The sequence below is a fragment of the Parasteatoda tepidariorum genome, chromosome X2, assembly GCF_043381705.1.
Source record: "Parasteatoda tepidariorum isolate YZ-2023 chromosome X2, CAS_Ptep_4.0, whole genome shotgun sequence".
Lineage (NCBI taxonomy): Eukaryota > Metazoa > Arthropoda > Arachnida > Araneae > Theridiidae > Parasteatoda > Parasteatoda tepidariorum.
Genome location: NC_092215.1, coordinates 15,361,841 through 15,369,943, shown reverse-complemented (window position 1 = coordinate 15,369,943; position 8,103 = coordinate 15,361,841). Strand labels below are relative to the sequence as shown.

The 8,103-nt window shown below is 28.5% G+C and overlaps 1 long non-coding RNA gene across 1 annotated transcript in view; it reads left to right on the top strand.

Moving 5' to 3' along the window:
• The first annotated feature begins 3,735 nt into the window (after nucleotides 1–3,735).
• Nucleotides 3,736–8,103, top strand: part of LOC139427248 (uncharacterized) — an 8,088-nt gene continuing 3,720 nt past the window's right edge. Inside the window, exon 1 of the long non-coding RNA XR_011638386.1 lies at nucleotides 3,736–3,889. This is a non-coding gene — a long non-coding RNA (uncharacterized lncRNA). The remainder of the gene's footprint in view (nucleotides 3,890–8,103) is intronic.

Genomic DNA, 8,103 nt, shown 5'->3' with positions numbered 1-8,103 from the left:
GCTTTGATTAGAAGGATGATTCACATGAAGCAAAACAAATTCTTTGGAGACTTAAGGCTATTACTTTTCTGAACCTGCTCATTACAAATCAGATTAAATACATAGAGTTAACTCTTTTTCTCTTTTTATTCTAAATCAACAGTGTTAGTTTAGGCTTATTAATAAAGTTACTGATAACTAACGTATAATCTAAAATAACAATGTTTTGTTTCGTAATCAAGTGGAAAACTGAATTCTTTCTTCTTAATCTGAATGAACTACATAAATTTTAAATAGGAATAAAAAGTATAGTGAATGTTTACATTTATTTGAAACGGCTATTAATCATTCGTATTCATGATAATGTACTCAAGGATCTCCTAGTTTGGCATGGAATAAAACTTTTAAAAAAAAGAAGCAAATTTTATATATAGCCTTAAAATAGCTACAAGTAAAATTTCGTTTCATTTCTGCGTACTAGGGCAGCTCACACATTTTTTTTTTTATCATTTGTCCCTTGGCTGTAATGAAATATTTGTGATTCCATTTCTTGTGTTTATTTGCTTCTCTTATGTTAAACTAAAAGTTCTCTCGAATATATTTTTTAATTAACCGTTAGGCGGTATAAAAAGGAATTAGTTTATTCGTTATTTGAGCAATTTCAGTTGCTTTTTTTTTCTGGGAATAGTCATGTTATTCATCGTTCAGTTGGGTACGATTCCTGAAAGTCATTGACGTATTACTTATTTTTTATAATTTTTTCTTTTTTTCCTAGAAGAAGTCAAACCCGGTTTTACCCTACTAGAGATGTAAGACTGGGTACACATGTTAACTATTCGGGAAATCTAGATATAATAGAATTTCAGAGAAAAGTTAGCAGGTATTTTATATGATAATTTAACAAAATTATGCATGTAATTTACATGTGATGTAGTCTAAGTTGTACTCAAGGAGGGGAAAAAGGGGGCAATTGTCCTGAGGTTTGAGACTGCTCAAAGCTTGATCAATATGTCTTACAAAAAATATAGTGCTTATTATTTAGTTTTTTTTTTAAAGAAAATTGCAGATAATTTCTTATAAAAACTACTGCTATATATGCAGAGTTTTAAAAAATTCAACGAAATATGAAAATAATGTCTTTTGTGTGTTGAGGTCACAATAAATTTGCGGGGAGCCCTCAAAACCTTTGTCCAGACTTGGGTGTGTTTTCTTCCTCTACTGCTCTGTAGCTTTCGTGGGCCCAGCATAGGCACGCATCAAGTGGGTATCCATTCTTAACCCGAGAGAAGATATTATCGAAACGAAACAGAATAGTGCTGCTATTGGACAAAATCTTAATTATTTTTTAAGGAGCCGTGGTATGCTCAGGTTATAGAGCATTCACTATCCAATCAGGTGAACCGGGTTCGAATCCCAGCGATGGCTGGTTGATATGAATTCCGCACCCTGCTCGCATCGACTACAGTGCTGAAGTAAAATATCCTCACTGGTAGACGGATCACCGGTTAAAGTCCTCCTGCCGTCAGGCTTACCGTGGGAGGTTTTCGTGGTTTTCCTCTTCATGTAACGCAAATGCGGGTTATTTCCCTCAAAAAGTCCTCCACGTAGGCAAATTTCTCCAAATACTTGGTTCAGCAGTCCTCTCGTCTTATGGATCTGTTTTAAAATTACATGGCTACGGAGTTGAACATTAGCATTTGTAAACCCAAAACATTGTGTCGGCTTTTCAATAACGGTTATAAAATATAATATAAAATCATTTGTTAAAATATTAATCTTTAGTGTACGTACAATGAGCTGAATAAAAAATAATTTTTATTACTGTAGTGACCAATAAATAAGAATAACTTAAAAACAAGAGAACATTAGAGAGTTGACGTAATAAAACAAACTTATCTACACAGAGGCCGTGAATTAATCATTTACAAAAAGCAAATATGGTAAGTCTTTCTTCTGGAATAGTAAAGTGTAATTCAGTGTTGAAAACAAAGCTAATTTCTACATAATCGAGGTTTTGCCCCACCCTCCCCGAATAATTTATCAGGGCTCTTACACTGTAAAAAAAATTCGGGGTATTGTTGACACCATTTTTGGTGTTAAATAAACTAAATGCGTTTTTAAGTACAGAACTGCAGTTATCAAACAAAAAACTATATAAAATTAACAAAATAGCGATTGTTTGAAACAATTAGTGCGAATGTATTACTAAAAATGCACTTGTTTTTTAAAGGAAGTATTTTTGCAATGAAACCATAACTTGATTCTAATCCGCGTGAAAATGTGTGTTGTCAGTAAGCAAACAAACAAAAAATGAATAAATAATAAATAAGAAATAACAGTGAAAATGTAATTAAAAATGTGACTACATGCCTTGTAAAAAATGTAGTTTACCTCAAAAACAAAAACTTCTTGCAACGTAGAAAACTTTAATTTGTAGCTAAAATAAAACAGCATTCAAACATTTAATAAATTTGTGACCACCACTATAAGAAAACTTGGGAAATAAAATAATATACTTTATAACTTGTAAGAAAAAAAAATATATATACGAGATCTGAGTCCTACCAGACTTCGAAACATTGAAATGGTGTCTTAAAAACGGAAATTCTTGCTAGCATAACGCAAATTTACTACCATTAAAAGAGTCCTTAATATTAACAAAGAATATATAAGTATATATATTCTTCGATATTATTCATTAACGTGTCCCACAATTATGTGGAATCCCCCTGAAATCATTAATTCGTTTAAACTTATTTATGGTTAATTAAAAAAAGGAGACTATTAAAACATGTTTAAAGTATATCTACTCAAATTATAATATTTCCTATAATTAAAAACAATAAATAAAAATAGTCTAAAGTTGAAATTAAAGTAAAAATTAAGAAGTTACTTTTTCACCATAAAAACCTTGTTTTTTAATATGCTACTTAACAATCTAGAGATATGTTTTGTAAATGCATATGAAAATGTATCACAGTTTTACTGTTTCGCAAAAATTAACAGAGCATTTTTGAGAAATAAATAATCGAAATTTTCCAACAATAATAATAAATAACAGACTACTCTAGCCCTTAGTCCATTCTAGATCCCTTCTCTCCCACAATTTTTTGGCTGATGTTTAATAATAGTCCACACCACCTCTCCCCTATATAGTTTTTTTTTTCTTTTAAAAAGATTTTTTATGATTAATTTAATTTCATAAATCCAAACTTTGAAAAAGTTCCTATTATGAGTTTTTTATAATTGTTATGAACATAATGAAAAGATAACGTTGTTGTTCAAAAATTAACTTTATCATTCAATTAAAGAAAACTACTTTTTATGAAAATCTTAAAAAATAAATAAGCAAAATAAAAACAAAGCTTCTTCGCATGAAATGAATGGTAAAAATGTTTCTTTGTGAATAAAACGTCAAAATAGATAGTATGTCACGAGAATTTTTTATTTAAAAAGCAATTTCAAGACAAAATACTTCCTGACATGTATTCATACTTTTAGAGGATCGCTTCAACAAATGCATTGATAAAAATCAAGCATCCGAATCGATACGCTAGCTGATTTTTACGAGCAACTACTTCTGTGATTTTTTAACTAATTGTTCCTCCTTAAGATCCTATAATAAGAGGGTGACAAGGGAGCGATTAAAAAAAAATATCCCCTATTCTTCTCTTTTTCAACCGAATCTTCCTAAATAGTTATTTAAGGGCGGGGTAGTTTCAACAAAACAAGATACATCTCATAAGACAATAATTATTTGCGTTCGGTCAACATAATAAGATAGAATTTTTAGACATTCATTCTCATTAATGTACCAAGTTCGGATAAGTTGAATTACGTTGTTTTCGAAGGATTTTAAAACACCTTATGTGAACAGAAAAATTTTGTTATTTTCCGAATTATTTTCTAGGTAAGATATTTTAAGCTGTCTTAAAATGCATAAATAACCATGATAATATGTCTGTACTTTTTGGAGAAAACGAGGTAAATGATATTGTTATTTGTGATCAATTAACATAATCAGACAGAATTAATATATCAAGTTTGATAAGTTGAATTACGTTGTTTTCGAAAGATTTTGAAATATTTCGTGAATAGAAAAAATCTGTTATTTTCAGATCTGTTTTCTAGGACATTTTTAGCAGTCTCAAAATATCTAAATAATCGTGATAATATATATGTACTTTTTGGAGAAAACGACGTAAATGATATTATTACTTGTGTTCAATTAACATAATCAGATCGAATTAATACATCAAGATTGATAAGTTGAATTACGTTGTTTTCGAAAGATTTTTAAACATTTTGTGAACAGAAGAAATTTGTTATTTTCAGAAGTATTTTCTAGGTAACGCATTTTTAGCGGTCTCGAAATGTCTAAATAATCAGGTAAATCGAGTTGTACTTTTAAGAAAAAAACGAGGAAATGCGATATTTTTTTAATCGATTTACAATCGAATTTACTTCACCGAAATTGTTGGATATGGATACTGATTATTACAGAAAAGGGGTCTCAGCCACTTGTACCTGAGACTGGTACCACAGATTGTCTGACCAGCCGAGAGTGTGACTTAAATAATTTCAATAAAAAAAATCAGAAAATTTGAAGTAGATTTAAAATTATTTTTTAAAGAATACTTTTTCACTGATATTATATATTGATGAAATTTTACTGATTGAATGATATTTCACTGAACTTTATTTTTTGATTTAATGCATGAAAATAACTTAATTTAAATGAAATCGAACTTCAGAAAATATGAGTTTTGTGTTACATTTTCTTAAGGCTATGGACGCTTATTTTAATTCAAATTATGAAAATTAAACAGGAATCTTAGTTACAATATCAATACGATTTTGTAAATTATATTGCATAAATGTTTCCTTTCTCTCTCTTTCTCTCTCTCTCTTTTTTTTTTTTTTTTGCTTGTTTCTGCTCTTTGAGATAAAATCCATACCTACCAACTATTAGTCTTTCCGAGGTTGATTTTCTCGAGTCGAATTTATCGATCGGGAAATGAAAATTGAAATATAAATATAAACAGAAATATGTATTTATTTTTGTTCAGAGTTCAAAAATAATAATATCATGTCATTATCATGCCCTTTTATAAATATTAGTCAATTTATATGTAATGGTGACCAAAATCATTTTAAATTACATTTAGAAATCCGGAAAATAAATAGACAAAATTAATTTTTCTACCAATTTGAATGTAAAAATTAATTTCTCCTCAAAATGCGTAAAAGTTATCAGCTATGAAAATCCTACATTTCGTAAAAGCTGCAAAATAAATAAATAAACAATAAAATAAATAAAAATGATAAATAAATAAATGAGCTGTTGCTTATTCCCAGGGATCATTTGAAGTGTCTTGCATATCGTTGAAATATATTATTAAGGAAAAAAAATTAAAATTAGCTTCAAAACCTTGCAAATTAGGCTATAATAAATTGCCAGGATCTTTGCTGGTATTTTATATGATAATTTCGAAAGAAAACATATGTATATTCTAAATCTATAAGAGATTAGGCAGTATTGTATGAAAATAAATTTCGACTATCAGAAATGTAAATCTATTACAAATATAAAATGTTTCATGACCCGCGGGAACCGAGGCTTATAAATTTTTAGCCATTTATTCGCTATTAGAAATTCAAGCAGCGTAGGCGAAAATAAACTGCAAAATAATTTAAAATATAAGGCCATTAACAGATAAATGACTAAGAGGGAAAAAAAAAGAATCACTTAAGCCGTAATCACTAATTCCAATCCACCAATCTTGAAACTCTTAGTGAATATTTATGCTGATTTCTGAGGATCCTGTCTAACAGCTTTAAAAGTCTTTTTGAAATTTAATTTTTAACATTTTTTTATTAAATAGTTGAAAATAAAAGGTAATAAACAACGAATACCGCCTACCGTAACTTGCCGTGATGTAGCTGAGTGTTATGTTTCCTCTAGACAAGCGTCTAAATTGTCTTCCTATCCAGTTTATAAATCACGTAATCGAATATAAACTGCTTAATTTTTAAGAATTTCCGTTAAGTTTGAAATGGTGCGTTAACAAACGTCAACCAATTCAAATATTTTTAACCGTTTCAATATCTTGTCTAATCTCCAATATTTTTTCTAATCAATATCTTTTGCAAATATCTTTTTCAATATCTTTTGCGCTTAGTTTTTTGCCGCTTTATCGGTAATCCAATATGTATAAATTTTTATTATTTAATTTAATAATGTTCGAACACAATTTAAATTGTAGGGTATACATATTTTTTGCATTATTTTAAAGAATATCATGTTACCTGGTAAAATACAAATTTTAGCAGAATCTGTAGAATATTTTCTGAGAAATTAAATTTCAAAGAAATCAGATATTTGAAATTCGATTTTTTAAGAACTATTCGACCGAATTTGCTGAAATATTTATTTATTTTCTTTTCATGAAAAATTATATTCTTCAAAATAATGTAAAAAGTTGTATACCTTACAATTTCGGCATTATTAAATAAAATGATAAAAAAAATAATGAATATTTACTAAAAATCAGTTTTTGCAAGAAATTATCTTTGGATAAACGAATTTTATAATTATGTGCAAAAATTTTTCAACTCGAATTAAAATTTATTAAGATATACCAAAATATGCAAAAAGTAAAATTAGCTTAGCTCACTAAAGTTCTGTTATATATGAAAAAACTTTGTTAAGCCTAGCTCGTATTCATTTTAATTTTCTATCTGAGCTGCGTCTATGTTTGATTAGCTAACTAATTTTATTGTAAGAATAAGTTTACACCTTACCTAATATCATTTCTGAAAAGTTCTGACTCTTATGTGTATAATATCTTAATCTGTGTTATAATATCTTATGTAATTATGAATTTCAGTGTTATTGAATATCAAAAATGGTGGCATGCATATGCTTTTAATGAATATAAATATTCTTAGTGACAGCTGCCTTACACCAAAAAGTTTAAAAGAACATTCTTTGTATTTCACCACACTAGGAGCTATCTTGGTTTTTGGTGTAGTGAAATACGAAGTGTTACTGTTGAGGTACCCTAAAATGTCTTACTAAAAACAAGCGTGTCTTTTATAACAATTTACTTTCTGCTTCTATAGAATAGTCAGCATCATGCGAAGTGAAAACAAACTTTTGTCTTCTCGTGCTCGATTGTAAACAATCTGTCATAGTCGTTTGACGTTTTCCAAACATACGCTGAAATTAGGGAAAAATAATTAATGAATGAAATAAATGTATGCTTTCTTATTTATTGTTGTTTAGATTTAACTGCATCCTTTAAAGTGTGAATGAACGCTCGATTCGGTATTAACTTCAATTAAAGTATTTATTCACGAAATGTTTCAATACAATTTTTCACACAATTTTTTGGACACCGAATTTGTATGGGTATTATACCACAGTTTTTGCTGTGTGAGATTAGTTCTTAAGTGATTTTCTAAACGTTTTCAAGTAAACATTTCTACAATTTAGTTTAACAAAGTTAGTTTAACAAAGTTTAGTTAACAAACATTTCTACAATTTAGTTCACTTAAGTTTAACAAAGATTACCTCAAAGATATCAGTAACCCATATCTATACGAAACTTTTAATTAATTATGATAGTTATGTACAATTTTACCCTTTACCTGCCTTAATGTTAGGACAATGTTTTTCTTTTTCTTTTTTTTTCTTCTTTTTTTAAGTAAAAGTGGTAGTAAAGTTCCTTCGAAATTTGTCAACCAGGGAATAGGTATATCCATGACTACCCTAAAGAGTAAAAGTTTAGAGCATTGAAAAAAAAAAAGCAGTGTATCTATTTTAAGAGAAAATTAGCAGCTTGAGAAGTTGAACTATGTTTCTAGAAGTTCTGGTTACCACTTTTTATTTCAAAACTGTCGTACTTTATGATTTTAGAACTCTTGACCCTTGACAAAAGAGGGAACTGTGCCAAATACACTAGAAAGTGATAGCGAATTTCCGGCAATTTCTCTATTTTAGTTGAATGATGTTTTTTAAAAAAAATGTATGCAGATACTTGTTTAGGAGTTCTTTTGTGACACTTTAATAAATCTGTGACCACTAAAAACATTTTTTTCGATATCAATTATATATATATA